Source organism: Lagenorhynchus albirostris, chromosome 18 (genome assembly GCF_949774975.1).
Source record: "Lagenorhynchus albirostris chromosome 18, mLagAlb1.1, whole genome shotgun sequence".
Lineage (NCBI taxonomy): Eukaryota > Metazoa > Chordata > Mammalia > Artiodactyla > Delphinidae > Lagenorhynchus > Lagenorhynchus albirostris.
This window is the reverse complement of record NC_083112.1, coordinates 1,783,561-1,802,159: the sequence shown is the minus strand read 5'-3', so window position 1 is coordinate 1,802,159 and position 18,599 is coordinate 1,783,561. Positions and strand designations below refer to the sequence as shown.

Here is an 18,599-nt window from a genome sequence, read left to right as displayed (position 1 = left end):
CATTTTCCAGGACTTTAATTGCCTCTTCTATGGGAGAGCTAAGAAATGTGTGAATTGACGTGTAACATCTTTACGAAATTCCTTTCCAACTTCCTTCAACAACTAGAGGTAGGAAAATGCCCTGAGAGGACGGCAGGTGAAGTGTCCATCTGTCCTAACAGCCGCGCTGTGTGATCCACCACCAGGCCCAGGGTTGTATCTTCTCCTTGGTTCCACGGGGAAGACAGGCCTTCCTTCAGTCAACATCCGTGTCCCCCTAACATGCATGGGACACGGAGGAAAATGAGAATTACACAGGATCCAGTCCAAACAGTGGAAGAGAGAGACAGCCAGACAGACGCTGACCCTCAGATTCCAAGAACTACGCCAGGAGGGTTGCTGCTAGCAGAACGTTTCCCCCGACACAAGCGCGCTCCTCATGTTTCTGGGGTAGGAACTGCATGAGGGTGACACTCGTGCTTCTCTCCCCCTTCTCTCCCTCCTCCGGGGCGGCAGGGGTCGGAACCCACGGCCCGCCCCCTGGCCTGGCCTGAGGGACCCCGCGCCTGCCCCCCGCAGCCAGGGGCGCCTCCTCCCCCAGCCACACCGGCAGGGGCTGACGGAGACCCTAGCAGCCCGCCGTCCACCCGCCCGGGCACCACCCTGGCTGCCCCTCCCTCTCTCCCAGCCACTCACACTCGTCGGGGGAAGAGGGCCGGGGCTCTGACTCCCTAGGCTCCCAACACCTGGCTGCACGGACTGCGGACCTTACCAGGTGAGCCAAGACCAGCATTTGGAAAACAAAATTCTACACCGAGGAGACAGCAGCCACCAAGGCAGGCGGCCACAGTCAGCGCCGGTCGTGTGGGATGCCAGCCTCTGCCCATGTCTGTAGCTCCTGTCTCCTAAGAGGCTGGAATTCAGCAGATACCCGCCACTTGGGACCTGCACCAGGGGGAAAGGCAGGAGCCTTGGAAAGCAGGCTGCGCATGGGCTCCGCACAGGCCAGGATTTCCTTACGGAAAGAAGAGGCCCCTCCTGTCCAGAGGCCTTTAAGCGTTAAAGGAGGGGACAACCTGGCCGTCCCCGTGGGCAGGAGGCTGGGACACAGGACGTCGAGCTGCAGAGCCCATGGGTGTTGGGATGCAGGCTGATTCTGACGGCAGGGCTCCCGAACCCACTGCCTGAATTCACGGCCTGAGCCCTGCTGTCCAGCAGCTGGGGAAAGTTACCCACACCCACGAGCTCTCAGATCGGCACAGCCAGTTTTATGAATTATGTTAGGATCTGACTTCAGATTTCAGAGACGTGAACTGCGGCTTCCTCCTCAAGAGGATCATGAAGTTTTATGAATAATGACAGAAAAGGAGAGTTGTTTTGTTTGCAGGTGTCTCCCAAGGGTCTAGAGAAATACCTTGTGTACAGCAGGTGCCCACTGAACAGTCCTGAATGGCAGAAGCATTTATTAAAAAGAGAATATGCCACAATCTTGACTTGAGATAAAGAAATAACTTGATAAGATGACTGCAAACCCGAATATGAAGCTGCATCTCAAAAGGCTGTTGCCCAGAATACCCTGCACCTAGGAATTCAGTCCGCCTGAATAATCAAAGAGAAACTAGACGGGCCTGAAAAGCAGGTTTAGTCTTATTATCAGATGGGGAGTGTTTTTTAATAATGAAATCAAAATAAAGGAAGACAGGAGAGGTATCTTTAAAAGAAATGTTGAGATTTTAGAAGCTGATTTGAGACTCAAGAAATATGAAAGGGAAATGACATCTTAATGGCAGATCACAACGGGAAAACAGACAGACGCGGGGTTCACCACTTGAAGAGAGGGTATTAGAGTAGAGAGGGCTGGATTTGCTTCGTTACAGTTCATCAAGGGTAAATGGGACCCAGAGACGTTTGATGAGCAAGATGAGACAAGCCCTCAGGAAGCAGACAGGGCAGTTTCCCCAGAAGAGCCAGGATCCAGAAACCCCGGAGAGTCCCGTCCTAAGGCTGGAAGGGGTCGGGGTCCACAGGGGTCTGTGGGGTCTCCACTCCCTGCACACGGTGTGAAAGCTTCAAGCTCCTGTTTCAGACAACAGTCACTCAGATGACCTGAACATTACTGCACCACGAGTACCCAGAACTGGTAGACTAAGTAGTAAAAACACACCTATTAGAGCTGAGCTTGAAGAAGGAGGGAGAAACTTCAAGGCACCAAATATAAAGAGACGGCTGAAACCGCAGAGCTGACCCTGCACCCAAGGTGCCGGCGGGGGTGAGGTGTTGGTAACCTTGGGGCCGGGTTTTCACGACCACACTGATAGGCAACGGGCATTGGTCCCAGTCACGGTGGGAGCTCAAACCAAACTTGCTGCAGAGGCCCAGACCCCCCAGGACTGTGTTCTCAGTGAACAGATGGACAAGGACCCTCCCACGAGGACCGGGATTCTTGTCTATCTCAGCCTGGGCTCTGGGGGGAAAACAAAAACAATAACCCTGAAATTATAAATCCCAGAGGACAAAACACTAGTGTATGGGGTTTAAAATGACCCACCAACATGGTCTAGGAACCCCACAAGCTGATAAATAACAGAGATTAGTCCTGGGCCATCTTCAGTACTTCTCACAAAAATAGTCATAAAACTGTATTCTGGGAATGGCCCCCAACCTCAAACCCAACAGGATTCCAACAGCTAAATTTCCGCTAAAGATCAGCCCACAGCCCAAAATTACAAAACACATGAAGAAAGAATCCAGCAGCAGCAAGAGTAGGCACAAAGAGCAAACAGACCAATGGAACCCCTAGAACAGCAGATAACAAAACAGTCTGACAGAGACCGTCACACGGGCATCGTTAAATAGATTCAAGGCTTCCCTGGTGGCGCAGTGGTTGAGAGTCCGCCTGCCGATGCAGGGGACATGGGTTCGTGCCCCGGTCCGCGAGGATCCCACATGCCGCAGAGTGGCTGGGCCCGTGAGCCATGGCCGCTGAGCCTGCGCGTCCGGAGCCTGTGCTCCGCGGCGGGAGAGGCCGCAACAGTGAGATGCCCGCGTACCGCAAAAAAATGGACTTAAGATGTCCAAGAACGTCTTATAACCTTAATAAAAGAATAGGCAATACTTAGAGGAGCCAGTGAAAACTTCCACAAGTAAATGCAGTTATCAGGATATAAAATTCAATAGGTCCAACTAAAGATTATGTACAGGTTAATGAAAAATTATTAAATTAGAAGATTTAAATTAGAAGATCTGAGGAAATTATCAATGCATCACACAGAGATATAAAATGTGGAAATTATGAAAAAGAACTAAATGAACAAATCCAATTTATATTAGAAAGCTTAAATTTAAAGCATTTTACTATCAATCATTCCCTCCTGTGTTATTCTCCATTTCAAAGTACTTCTTTTATCTGTTCTTTCAGCAAGGATCTAATATAAGTTCCAAAAAGAACTTGAAAATGGGTTAAAGTACTAAATGTGAGAAACAAAAAACCATACAAACGCTTACGAGATTATCTTCATGATTTGCAGCACGGAAGAATTTATTTAACAAAACAAAAAAAATCATAAAGGAAAAGATTAATGCATTTGATGGCATTAAAATTAAAACCTCTGTCTGTATGACAAAAGATACTACAATCAAAGTGAAGAGCTAATCCACAAGAGAAAGATTTACAATCCAAACCGAGTAACTGACAAAAGATTGTTTACCCAGGGTATATAAGAATACGACCAATCAATATGAAATTAACTCGGCAATAAGCAAATTGTATTAAAAAGGGACTCAGGGAGGAGGAATCCCAAATGCCCCAAAAATAAATGTTTCAAGCCCTCTCTAGTAATCAGGGAAATGCATGTTACAATAAAGAGATAACATCTACCTCCGTCTGACTGATAAAACGTAGGTCTGATCCCACACAGTGTTGACAGGAACATGGGAAGACCACTTGCCAGAGTGTAAACTGGTTCAACTTCTTAGCCGTTTGGCCAGATCAACGTTAAAGATGACCACATATTGCCCGACGCGATTTCCATCTCATTACCGACCCTCCGTGCCCTCACACAAGTGTCCTATCAGGAACACAGGAATGCTTGTGCAGTGTTGACAGCAACAGCAAAACCATCAGTCCACTGGAGGGAAGTGGATAAAAGATAGCTTATTAATATTACGGAATATTTTATAGCAGTTTAAATAAATGGATTACTTTTATATAGTTATATCTCAAAAACATTATATGGAGTGAAAATGAGCTGTCAAATAATATAGTATCACTTCTGCACATTTTAAAGCATATTAATAGCATATAGTTATGGGGATATATACTTAGGGGAAAGTCATAAAAAACTGCATGGAAAATAATTAATGCCAGGATGTCAGTGGTGATTTCAGTGTGGTCATTTCCTCTGTGAAAGGCAGGAGGAAGAAGGAGGAGAAGAAAGGAGGTGGCTTTAAATATATCTCTACATTTTATTTATTTTTAGTGAGAAATCTGAAATGTGTGCGTCTATATGTTAACAACGCTTTTATCTTGGTGGTGGTTACACAGGCATCTATTAAAATATTTACACTTCATGATGGAAATGCTTTATCATTCAAAATGATTGTTTTAAAAACCTAAATGATTATAGATAAGAGGAAGGAGGAACTCAGCTCCGTGTAGAAAATCATGCTAAGGAGAGGAGACGGTCCTTCAAAGATAAAAAAGGGGGAGGACGCCAGTCGGATGAAATAAGCACTGAATTTATGTATTTATATTTCTCTTAATCATTTATGTCACATCTGATTTTAAAGCAACTCTGAAGCACTTGACAGCAAATGACCCTCTTATAATTGACCTATTAAAGAAGAATAAGAACCAGACTATGAACGAAGATATTGTGACAGAAGACCCAGGCTGGAGCAGGTACCATGCAGTGTTATAAGCACAGCCTTCGGGATAGGCTGCCTGGATGTGAACACAGGCTCCAGCACTAACTAGCTGTCACCCACACAAGCCAACGCCTCAGTAAACCTCAGCTCTCTCCGCTGTTAAATAAGGATTACGCGGCTCCCTACTTGGTAGGGCAGTAACAAGGATTAAACGAAAGGATTATGTAAAGTGTTTCCTTAGCATCTTGAAAGAGGCCTAGTGAGTACTCAAAACATCTTAGCTATTCTAAGTATTATTTTTGTTATGGAAGGTGAGCATATTACTTACCTCTAAGATTTCTATCAGCTAGACTAAGCAAAAAAGTAACTCAAGCAGTAACATGGATCACATTACCTCAGACGGATGGATGGATGGATGGATGGACGGGCGGATGGATGGATGGATGGATGGATGGATGGATGGACGGACGGACGGATGGACGGATGGATGGATGGATGGATGGACGGATGGACGGATGGACGGACGGATGGATGGATGGATGGATGGGAGGAAGGGTAAGAGAGGAAAGGAAACATCTTACTAGTTTGAAGGTTTCAACATATTTTCCAAAGTCTGAATTCTAAAAGGATTTTTGCATGACTCTCCACATAAGGGACCTAAATGAATAAAAAAACGTATCTGACCCAATATAAACTTAGAAACTCCAATTTCCTATCCCATCGAACTTCACTCCCAAGAAAACTATGGCCCTGATAAATGCTCTACACCCATGATGCACTGAGAGGAATCACTGAGGCACACACAGATCAGTCATGACAGACGTTTTATTAGAGGTTCTGTAAGCCTGGAGAGCTGGGTAAGGATATCAGCAAGTAGACTAAAACATCACTCCTTTTTCCTATTGTGTTTCTCATTACTAGAAAACGGTTTTCAGTGAGTAGCAAAATTGCAAGAGAATAAAATTAGAAAGATCGCTGCCTTTCCAACCTCCTCCCCAGAAAGTATCAAACCTTGGAATTTTATTCTTCCTAGCTTTTTCCATTGGCTTAATCACTCTAGCATTACATACAAGAAAAAATTCCTTTGAACAGGTGCCCTATTTATGAAGGCATTTATAGCTGCCATAAAAAATACAGGAAAATTATCATTCCTCCTCCTCTAATTTTTCTGCTGAAAAGTTAGAACAGTAAATTGGGTCTGAGCCGCGTGACCTGCTGCATTTGCTCTGCCTAAATCTTCACATGTACAGAGAACCAGGTTCATATTTCTTTTCCTTCCTTCGTCTCCCCTGCGATTCTAACATACTTCTCCAGGGCTAACTCTGACTTTGAATTTGTAAAGTCCTTCGAAAGGCCAATAATAATAATGAAATCCTGTACTCAGGAAGCCTCCGTGCTCAGTTTCATACCCCTGAGTTACTACTGCTGACTGAAAACACTAAGTGACCAGGTGTTATCTTTACACTATAAAGCAGTGTATTCGAGACCTTAAAGGCCACTATCATGGGGAAGGCCTCATGAACTTAACAGTTATTTTCTTCATAATTACCTCTATCTCATGAAATCATAAGGACTCAATGACATTATTATATTTAAGGCTCTATTCGCATTACAGTAGGGCGCTTTAAAAACTCCCGAACGTTCTACATGCCACAGAAAAGGATAGGGAATCAGAAATATACTTGAATCATCTTGATATTAAAGCAAACTTCTATCTCCCCTTTTGGCACACCCATACAAAGATCCTGCAGGAAGTGGAAACTTGTAGGAGCCTTGACTAATTTTGGCAAAGCAAGTCCTGAGCTGCCTCTTTGCACTACATCTGTAATGTGTAGTCTGGCCACCCTATGTGATCTGAGTCTTAGCCATTTCTCTTGTGTCTGGACTCAGCAACGGGCCCCAACCTAGAGAACAAGGAAATCTTCATTCTTCTCGGAAGAAGGTTTGGAAGCAGCTAGAGTCAAGACAGTCTTCAAAGAGGTTAATTAATTATTTGTGGGAGGAAGAGGGGAGGGGTGTGGGGTTGGGGTCTCTTCGATGAGAATTCCACAGAACATTCAGGCAACTCCTTTCCCCCTCCGTCCTCCTCCCAGGAAGTCCAGTGTGTCAAAACGGAGCCTGTATCTTGTCTAGAAAAACTCAAAGGCAGCCGTCCCACACACAAATAATATGAAATAAATATTATAAACGACATGGTGAGACATGACACCTTGGCTTAGCCTGGGCTGGGGAGAGAAGCCGAGGAGGCTGCGTGAGTGAAGCAAACACCAGCTGGGAAGCGAGGTTCAGGCCGAGGGCCTGACCCCAAGTTCAGAGTTGGACGGGCAGAGCAAGGATGTGTTCTGTTTTGTAACCTTATTTTTATGGCTATCTGCTGGTGGGCTGCTTCGCCTGGTTCTGGTCTATTTCAACATCCATTTATGCTCCATGGCCAGTTCCTAATAAACACATTCTTTCGTCTACCTTGCCAAGCAGGAGTCCTCAAACCTGGACCCACCCCAGTAATCGTAGGAGGTCTCTTCTCTCCGTTTGGGGGAGTGAAAGCCCCTCCTGGTAGCCTTCCCCGTACCCCTCTCCACTGCACCCCTGACTCCCAGAGAGCTTCCTTCCCTTCCAGGGCAGACCCAGATCTCCAGCAACATGGAGAACCTTGGCCCAATGGAACACATGGGATATGATCTCGTAGTGAAAGAATCCACCTTGACTTTCAAGCCGAAAATGAAATCAACTAATGTTACTTGCAATTCCTATTTGATATTTTTTCCTGACCTAAATCACAAAATGACACGTAACAAAAGAACATTGCTCAGAGAGGAAAGTTCAAAAAGAACAGCTTATTCAGACAAGCGATGCCACGTGAGCATCACAGTAACTCTGATAGAGCTTGGAAGGCCGCCTGGTGTGAGAAAGTGGCTCCAGTGGTGTGGGACCAAGGAGGGCGGGGACGGGGCCCTGTCGCCTACCAGCAGCATGAGGAAGGAAAATCGACCCAGCCTTTCCCAGCCCCCGCTTTCTCACTGCCCCCCACCCCACCCCCGCCCCCTGCACTGTCCTCCGGAGTCCGCGATAAGGCGCGGGGACCACGGTGTTGGCACACAGCTGGTGCTCCGCCCGCTGGCTGTCCTTTCCCTGTGGTGTTGAATCCGTTATAGCTCAGTGTGACCCGCTTCCTCCTCTCCCCAGACAGCCTTCCCACACCACGAGCCTGAACGTAACACGAGAACACGCCAAAGTTTGCTGTAAACCAAATCTTCATGTACATCTTCTATGTATGACATCTGACCCCTCTTTTAATTGTTATCTTATTTTCTAATATGACTGTGTGTATTTAGGGTGTACAACATGCTGATGCTGATGTGCACATACACACAGTGCAACAGTGACCACAGTCAAGCTGCTTAACGTCCCATCACATGGTTACTGTGTGTGTGTGTGTGTGTGTGTGTGTGTGTGATGGGAACACCTGGAATCTACCCTCTTAGCAAATTTCCAGGATTCAATTGTCTTATTAAGTACAGTCACCATGCGGTGCTTTAGATCTCTAGATTCGTTCCCCCTACACAACCGTCACTTTGTACCCTTCGGCCAAGAACCCCCATTCTCCCCCGCCCCACACTGGTAACAGTCTTTCTACTCTCTGCTCCCATACTTGACTTTTTTAGATTCCACATATAAATGGGATCATGCAGCTTTTTCCTGTCTTGGTCTGGCTTATTTCACTTCTCATAATGTCCTCCGGGTTCATCCGTGCTGACAAAAATGGCAGGATGTCTGTAAGGCTGAGTCACATTCCATGGTATATGTATATACACCACATCTTCTTTATCCATTCATCCATCAATGGACAGTTAGGTTATTTCCATATCTTGGCTACTGCAAATAATGCTGCAATAAACATGGAGACTCAGATATCTCTTCAAGACACTGATTTCATTCCCTTCGGGTACATTCCCAGAAGATTGCTGGATAATACAGCAGTTGTATTTCTAGTTTTTTGAGGAACTTCCATACTGTTTTCCATAGTGACTGCACCAATTTACACTCCCACCAAAAGGTTCCCTTTTCTCCACATCTTAGGCCACACTTATCTCATTTTTTTGATAACAGCCATCCTGACAGGTGTGAGGTGATATCTCATTATGGCTTTGATTTCATTTCCCTGATAAGTGATGTTGAGCACTTTTTCATGTACCTGTTGGCCATCTGTATGTCTTCTTTGGAAAAATGTCTATTCACGTCCTTTGCCCATTTTTCAGTTGGTTTGTTTTTTTTGTAATTGAGTTGTATGAGTTCCTTATATATTTTGGAGATTAACCACTTATCAGATATGTGGTTTGCAATGTTTTCTCGCAGTCCATAGGCTGACTCTTCATTTTGTTGATGGTTTCTTTTCCTGCACAGAAGCTTTTTAGTTTCATGTAGTCACACTTGTTTCGCTTTTGTTGCCCTTGATTTTGGTGTCACATCCAAAACGTCATTGCCAAGGCCAATGTCAAGGAGCTTTTCCCCTATGTTTTCTTCTAGGAATGATATGGTTTCCGGTCTTATGTTTAAGTCTTTAATCCATTTTGAGTTGATTTTTGTGCATGGTGAAAGATAAGGATCCAATTTCATTCTCCTGCATGTGGCTGTCCAATTTTCGCAACACCATTTATTGAAGAGACCATCCTTTCCCAATTGTGTATACTTAGAGCCCTTATCAAAAATTAGTTGACCATATATGCTTGGGCTTATTTCTGGACACTCTATTATGTTCTACTGGTCCACATGCCTGTTTTTATGCCAGTATCATAATGTTTTGATTACTATAGCTTTGTGATATAATTTGAAATCAGGAGTGTGATGTCTCCAACTCTGTTCTTTCTCAAGATTACTTTGGATACTCAGGGTCTTTTGTGGTTCCACATGAATTTTAGAATTTTTTTTCTACTTCTGTGAAAAATTCCATTGGAATTATCATAGACATTGCATTGAATCTGTATATAGTTTTGGGTAGTATGAACATTTTTAACAATGTTAATTTTTCCAATCCATGAACATGGGGTATCATTTCAGTTATTTGTGACTTCTTCAATTTCTTTCATCAATACGTCCTCATTTTCAGTGTGCAGATCTTTTACCTCTTGGTTAAATTTACTCCTAAGTATTTTTTTTGATGCTATCATAAATGAGATTATTTTCTTGCTTTCCTTTTTTTGACAGATTGTTGTTGGTGTAAAGAAATGCAACTGATTTTTATGTGTTGACTTCCTATCCTGCAACTTTACTGAATTCATTTATTAGTTCTAGCAGTTTTCCTGTGGAGTTTTTAGGGTTTTCTACATACATGATCAAGTCATCTACAAACGCATAATTTTACTTTTTCCTTTCCAATTTGGATGCCTTTTTTTCTTGTCTGATTGCTCTGGCTAGTACTTCCAATACTACATTAAACAGAAACGATGAGAGTGGGCATCTTTGTCTTATATCTAATCTTAGAATAAAAGCTTTGAGTTTTTCCCTGTTGATTTTGATGTTAGCCGTGGGCTTTTCACAAAAGGCCTTTATTATGTTGAGGAAATTTTCCTTTACACATATTTTGTTGAGAGTTTTATCACGAATGGATGTTAAACTTTGTCAAATGCTTTTTCTGTATCTATGGAGATGATCATGTGGTTTTTACCTTTCATTCTGTTAATGTGGTATATCACATTGATTAATTCTCATAAGTTAAACCAACCTTGCATCCCAGGGGTAAATTCCACTTGGACATTATTTGACCCCTCTTGATATCATCTATAGAAATGGAGGATTCTTGAAGACTAGTTTTCAAAATTAGAAATGATATATACTGTTATTCACCAATCAAATGAAACATGTATGCTTACTCTCTCAACAGATTAGTTTGTTGGAGGGAGACTCTATATAATCCTAAACCAATTTTTATCACACATTAATCCAAATTTACATTCAGGCTTGTTCAGTAAAAGATGGAATCCAGTGCCAAATTTTATTATGGGCTATAATTCACAAATTCTCCTAACTCTGCCTTTAGGAGGACGCACTTTGAGCAAACATTCAGCCTGGTGAGTGCTTACTGAACACTACAATGACCTAGTAACGGAAAAGGTCTCCCCTTAGGTAGAATCAAAATTAAGACGTTCACTCAAGCACACACACTGGTGAAAAGTAGAAGCAAAGTCAGAGCATTAGAAATGAGATACAGGATTTCACACTCTTAGGACTTTTCTCCCACAAGTCTGTTGAGCTTTAAAGTTAGGACAGTGACACCTGTACAGGTGATAGATAAACCCTACACAATTAGGGTGGCCTGGGCTTCACAGTCTAGGAAATTGTTTGTGGACTTGCCTCAGCCAGGAATGGAAGTTCTGGCTTACACATCTAGGATGAACAGGTGGTTTAACAAGTGATAATACTCCAGTAATTTCCCTCTATGAACAGAATCTTTGTGAAAATCTGTGTTCTAGAAAAGAGGTACCTATGAGGTTGTTAGGTTTAATGGGCACAGAGAAGGCCAACTGGACACACCAAGAATTTGCCAGGAGACAAATACACAGAAAGGAGGACAAAGATATAGTGGCAGAGACGCAGAAACGGACGTCAGAAACAGCCATAAAACAAGGGGGTTATAGGAACACGATTCAAAAACTGAAGGTCACCTCCCCACGTCATTGGCCCTGGCGTCCCTGGATAGCGCTTATTTGCAAGGCTGCACTATTACCACACTGGAGCACGAGAAAGGGGTTTGAAGAAGTAGTTGCACACGGTAATGAGTGGGTATAGGCATCATTCCCCTCTACTGGCTGAGCTAATGAACTACACCACTCATTTTCACTTAATCACGTGAAAAAACAGGTTTGAGATGGAAAAAAATTGAAAAAAAAGGAGCAAGAATAAAAAAATAGTTCATTTCTGGGAATTTGAGGTTACTTTCCATTACCAACTTCTTTTCATATTTTTCTTGGTTTGAAAATGAAAACAAAATAAAAATAAAGCCCAAGTAGGCACAGTTAACGCCCCCACTGACCACGTGGCATGCTCCCCAAACTCCTATTTACCATTTTAGTTATGCTTACAGAAAAAATGGTCCCCTTGCAACTTAACCCGGACAACAGATGGCTTCCAAGTAAAATGTTTTCAAGGACCTGTATTTAAAATATAGTTCTTCAGCAATCAGAGAAGAAAAAGAAATAAAAGGAATGCAAAACAGAAAAGAAGTAAAGTTTTCACTGTTTGCAGATGACATGATACTATACATAGAGAATCCTAAAGATGCTACCAGAAAACTACTAGAGCTAATCAATGAATTTGGTAAAGTAGCAGGATACAAAATTAATGCACAGAAATCTCTTGCATTCCTATACACTAACAACAAAAAATCTGAAAGAGAAATTAAGGAAACACTCCCATTTACCACTGCAACAAAAAGAATAAAATACCTACGAGAAAACCTACCTAAGGAGACAAAAGACCTGTATGCAGAAAACTATGACACTGATGAAAGAAATTAAAGATGATACAAACAGATGGAGAGATATACCATTTTCTTGGATTGGAAGAATCAACATTGTGAAAATGACTCTACTACCCAAAGCAATCTACAGATTCAATGCAATCCCTATCAAACTACCAATGGCATTTTTCACAGAACTAGAACAAAAAACTTCACAATTTGTATGGAAACACAAAAAAACCCGAATAGCCAAAGCAATCTTGAGAAAGAAAAACGGAGCTGGAGGAATCAGGCTCCCAGACTTCAGACTATACTACAAAGCTACAATAATCAAGACAGTATGGTACTGGCACAAAAACAGAAACATAGATCAATGGAACAGGATAGAAAGCCCAGAGATAACCCACACAAATATGGTTTGTTTTTTGTTTTTGTTTTTTTTTTGTGGTACGTGGGCCTCTCACTGTTGTGGCCTCTCCCGCCACGGAGCACAGGCTCCAGACGCACAGGCCCAGCAGCCATGGCTCACGGGCCCAGCCGCTCCGCAGCACGCGGGATCCTCCTGGACCAGGGCACAAACCCGTGTCCCCTGAATCAGCAGGTGGACTCTCAACCACTGCACCACCAGGGAAGCCCCATATGGTTATTTTTGATAAAGGAGGCAAGAATATACAATGGAGAAAAGACAGCCTCTTCAGTAAGTGGTGCTGGGAAAACTGGACAGCTACATGTAAAAGAATGAAATTAGAACACTCCCTAACATCATACACAAAAATAAACTCCAAATGGATTAAAGACCTAAACTTAAGGCCAGACACTGTAAAACTCTTAGAGGAAAACAAAGGCAGAACACTCTATGACGTAAATCACAGCAAGATCCTTTTTGACCCACCTCCTAGAAAAATGGAAATAAAAACAAACATAAACAAATGGGACCTAATGAAACTTAAAAGCTTTTGCACAGCAAAGGAAACCATAAATAAGACGAAAAGACAACCCTCAGAATGGGAGAAAATATTTGCAAATGAAGCAACTGACAAAGGATTAATCTCCAAATTTTACAAGCAGCTCATGCAGCTCAGTATCAGAAAAAAAATAAACCCAATTCAAAAATGGGCAGAAGACCTAGATAGACATTTCTCCAAAGAAGATATACAGATTGCCAACAAACACATGAAAGGATGCTCAACATCACTAATCATTAGAGAAATGCAAGTCAAAACTACAGTGAGGTGTCACCTCACACCAGTCAGAATGGCCATCATCAAAAAATCTACAAACAATAAATGCTGGAGAGGGTGTGGAGAAAAGGGAACCCTCTTGCACTGTTGGTGGGAATGTAAATTGATACAGCCACTATGGAGAACAGTATGGAGTTTCCTTAAAAAACTAAAAATAGAACTACCATACGACCCAGCAATCCCACTGCTGGGCGTATACTCTGAGAAAACCATAATTCAAAAGGAGTCCTGTACCACAATGTTCATTGCAGCTCTATTTACAATAGCCAGAACATGGAAGCAACCTAAGTGTCCATCGACAGATGAATGGATAAAGAAGATGTGGCACATATATACAATGGAATATTACTCAACCATAAAAAGAAACGAAATTGAGTTATTTGTAGTGAGGTGGATGGACCTAGAATCTGTCATACAGAGTGAAGTAAGTCTGAAACAGAAAAACAAATACCATATGCTAACACATATATATGGAATCTAAAAAAAATAAAAGATTCTGAAGAACCCAGAGGCAGGACAGGAATAAAGACGCATACATAGAGAATGGACTTGAGGACACGGGAGGGGGAAGGGTAAGCTAGGACGAAGTGAGAGAGTGGCATTGACATATATGCACTACCAAACGTAAAATAGATAGCTAGTGGGAAGCAGCTTCATAGCACAGGGAGATCAGTTCGGTGCTTTGTGACCATCTAGAGGGGTGGGATAGGGACGGTGGGAGGGAGATGCAAAAGGGAGGAGGTATGGGGATATATGTATATGTATAGCTGATTCACTTTGTTATAAAGCAGAAACTAACACACCATTGTAAAGCAATTACATTCCAATAAAGATGTTAAAAAAAAAGAAATATACACATGAAAAAATGTGTTGAGATAAACAGAATAAAAATCCATGAATACACCCCAAAAAAAAAATACCGTGTCTTCTCCTGAAAGGTGGGAGCACCAGCTAGAGAGTTTGTGGAACTGTTATTGCAGCCAAGTCACCCCCGAATTGAAATCATGGCATCCAAGATGGCGACCCAGGATGGCTCATAATTGGTCTCTCCACCGAGGTCTCGGCAAAGGCAGTGCTCAACAGGGCGAAATGTTAATCCTTCCCTCCCTAAAAGCAGTTACAATGAATTCAGTTTCTTTCAGTGTGCAGAAATACCTTCTCTGCAGCATTTGAGGCATGTTATTTATACTCTCAATCATTTTAAAAAGTCCTTGATCTTTATTTTACACGGCGATTTACTAGAACTTAATATGAACTCAGGAAAATGATGAGAAGACAGAGCAGATTATTATAATTGTAGAGAAAGTGGTTGTAAAGGGGAAGCATGCAGACCTGTTTTGTTTTGTGCGTCTCCAAGATGACTTGGAGCTGTATGCAGTACATACCTGGGATGGTATCAGAGCAGTTCATCCCATTAAAAAAAACGAGATACTGTTGACATCTGAGTAAGGATTACATTTACTTTAATCTGAGCTCCCCTTTTGGGAGGGTGAGGGAGCACCATACAAAACTAAATATAATTAACATTTAAGTAAATAAGATAAAAATATTAGTCTTGGAAGTAAATCTGTGATTGATTTAGTCACAGATGTAAAGATGTAGTCAACTGACACATCTAAACGTGTAATGTGTTCCAAGGACCGCAAACAATCAAATGAGTGCAATGTTTTTCAAGGTTCCCTGGGCCTAGGTGGGGCACTCAAGTTGATCATGTCTACACAGCTCTCCTTTGAGACCAAAGCCCAGCAAAGGATGGTTCTTTGAACCTCTGGTGGACTCAAGGTAGAAGGCAACGTGTGGACAGCCCACCAGTTGCCTAGGAATTTCAGAGACCAGAATAAAATTTTAAAGCACTTGAATACGGAATGACTTATTTCGTTTATTAAAATTTAAAAAAAATGGACCTCCTTGATCACTCACTGGTGGGGAAATCATATACTGTCTTAAATCTATTTCACAAAGACTTGGGGCCCTTGATGGCTCTATTGCAGTGCAGTTAGGAACTCCATCTGGGACAAACTCATTGGTTATTTTAAGATTTGGCCAGATTCTAGCTTTGAGGCAATATAAAGTTTCTATCTGCAGCCATCCAAGGTTGTTCCAAGCTATACTCACGATGTTCAGATCCGTGACATGACACACTTCCATGTTCATAGCACACATCCAGGTCAGCCAGCATCAGACATCGTATCTTAACATTCCTACAGGGACAAGGAAAGTATTTAAACCGTACTTACATGGGATCACTCGCTATACAGTCATTCAACAAACAGTCACAGAGTATTTTCTCTACTAGAAGCTGTAGAAGGAACAAAGATGAATCTAACACAGACCTTGTCTTTGAAGAGCTGGCACTAAGTACAAAATCAACTACAAGGTAGAAAGGCGTAAGAGCCCCCAAAGAGGAACCATTTAGGGCGACGGGATCTCGGGAGGAGGGACTCCTTCTGCCAGGCGTTGTGTCTGTATTAAGCAAAGGCCATCTCTTCTAAGCCTCACATCGGGGACAGTTTCTCTCGTTTGACAGCTAAGGACACTGACTGAGTTATGTGACGTGGCTGAGGTCACCAGGCAGTGAGAAGAAAGGGCTGACCCTGAACCTCGGCCACCACCGTGGCTGCCGCCGGCAGCCCTGCCCACCCACGACTGCCGCTCCCCTGGGTCTTGCTCCGCTCCAGACCTGCACACCCAACCAGCTATTCGGATAAAATCTGTAGCCTCTAGGCAGCCTGTCAGTTTAATTTGCTTTTCTTTTTTCAATTTAAAAAATCAGCAAAGATTGGGTTTGTAGTTCCTCGCCTCAGAGTTAGCAACCAACAGGCTAAATAAACATTACCTTTGATCAAAGTCAGTGTGCTCAAAAAATTAAATCTCCTTCTCTCACACGCACTTCACCATTCATTACTCAAGATGGACAAGGGGAAGAATACGTACACACCCAGGAACAGTCTGGTCAAGGTTATTTATTACAGTATATACTGTGATCTACGTGGGGAAAATCACTTCAGGAGATAACTATGCTAGAATAGGATTTAATCCATATAGCTAAGCCAGTGACGGCAGAAGCTAGGGGTATTTTTTTTTAGTTAGTGAAACACCAAATGAAAGGGATGGATCTAGAACACGGAAATGAAGGTCTGAAGGTCTCTCTAATGGGACAGAAAGAAAAGGAACTCTGTAAGCAGTTTCATGGATAAACTAGCTAATATTCTTCAAAAACAATGCAAGACACTGGAGTGTTTAAAACAACAAGCATTTAGAGAATGGCACGATTTGTACGGCCGTAATGCACAGTGGTAAAGAACTAAGACAATAGATATGTGGTTATCAGATCATAGAGATAAGAGAATTTTCACACAAATATACAGTGTAAGAATCCATTTTTGTTGAAGAGTTTAAAGCGTGTTTCCAAGATCCTGAACTAAAGTCTTCGGTGCCATGCACCAATTCAGGCGAAGTCAAACTATTCGGGAAACGTTCTGAGGAGTATTTTTGGTTTGCTTTTTCCATCCAAAGGCAGGGCTGGACTGGGGGAGTTTGGGTATTATGTTGTTACGGGCTTTTTCTAATCTTTATACCTACAAAATAAAGGAATAAGTAACCAGTGAAGCTCCCCAATCGGTTCAGAAGCCAGCAAAGGAGCTTTGAAATACTGAAATTATTACCTGCTGTCAAAGCTTAGGATAACTCGATAATTGTATCGAGGCTGGGCTCACACACACACCAACTTCCCACATCCGAACACCTTTAAGAAGAGGATCTGCTGACAATGGGGCCTAAAGTTCTTCGAGCAACTGCACCACGACTTGACCAGGAAGCAACCTCCTTATTTTGATTCAACCTCGTGGTGTAAATACTTTAATAAGAACTTTCTTTTAGAGATAAGCGGCCATGCAGTAACCCTCTAAAGGTTCCCAAGAAGCACCAGCTTTACAGAACGGACACGTGGTCCCACAGACAAAATGCCCTAAGCTGGTATAACTGTTTTCCTATCACGTTTCCTACCAGATGTTATACTTTTTGCCTCAATTTCTTTTCCTTAATAGTTTGACAAAGCTGTTCACTTGCGCAGCTGCTTCCCAACTCAAGCGCGCATTACTCCTTCCACCAGGCAGAGCTGGGCCCTCGCCCTCCCGCGCCGTAACAACCCGACCTCCGCCTTCCCCACCGGCCCTGCGGCGGCACCGCGGGCACCCCGGGTACCTGCCGCCACCAAGCCGAGCTCCCGGGGCGTGGGGACCACGACTCACACAGCACCTGACCCCTCCCGGGCGGGCCTGCGTAAACGCCTAAGGATGAGGAACCGCCCTGACGCAAGTCCCTGATGGTCCCGAGCGACAGGGCGAGTGGAGCGGGCGGGACTCAGAGAAGAGTGTGGAGGGAGGGGGGCGCCGGAGACACGAGCCCCGGGCCCACTGCCGCCGTTGGTGCACTGCAGACACGTGTCTCCAAACATCGTCACCATGGTGTCCCGGCTTGAAGAATGCGCTTCAGAATCATCCCGGTACACCCCCAAACCAGGAGGACGCCACAGCAAGCTGCTGGCGAAGCCCAAGGGTCCAAAGGAGGCCAGAGGAAGTCGCAACACCCCTCAAGACAGGCATCCTCGGAAAGGCCACGGTCCTGACTGAGCAGACGACAGGCTGCACTCGCAGCCATCTCACGGCTCCTCAGAAACCCCGAGACATCAACCAGCAAACAGGTGCAGGAGATGCCTTAACTCCGCAAGCTGTGTGCTTACTCGGCTGGACTGTAGGCACTGCCTTTCCCATAAAAGGCTCAGGAAAAAAAAATCTAAACATAGCATCTAAATAAATACAATACAGAGAAAAAGAGACAAAAATCGTTAGCATCCAAAACAAAACGACCTCAGTGTCTCCAAATTCAAGACAATCACAGTAAAGAGCTATTTTAGAGAACACAACCTCACAGAGATTCAAAATCTCAGCGGGGGAAAGACAAATCCCTAATGCAGTTTCCCTCACCAAACGACCTCGCAACTTGGAGCATACATTTATCCACATAACTGGTTCGTGTGCCTTTTTTTTTTCCCTGATGAA

The 18,599-nt window shown here is 43.4% G+C and overlaps 1 long non-coding RNA gene across 1 annotated transcript in view; it reads right to left on the bottom strand.

The window, feature by feature from the left end:
• LOC132508876 (uncharacterized) overlaps positions 1-18,599 on the bottom strand; it is a 264,186-nt gene that overhangs the window by 175,572 nt on the left and 70,015 nt on the right. The gene's annotated exons all lie outside the window — the stretch shown is intronic.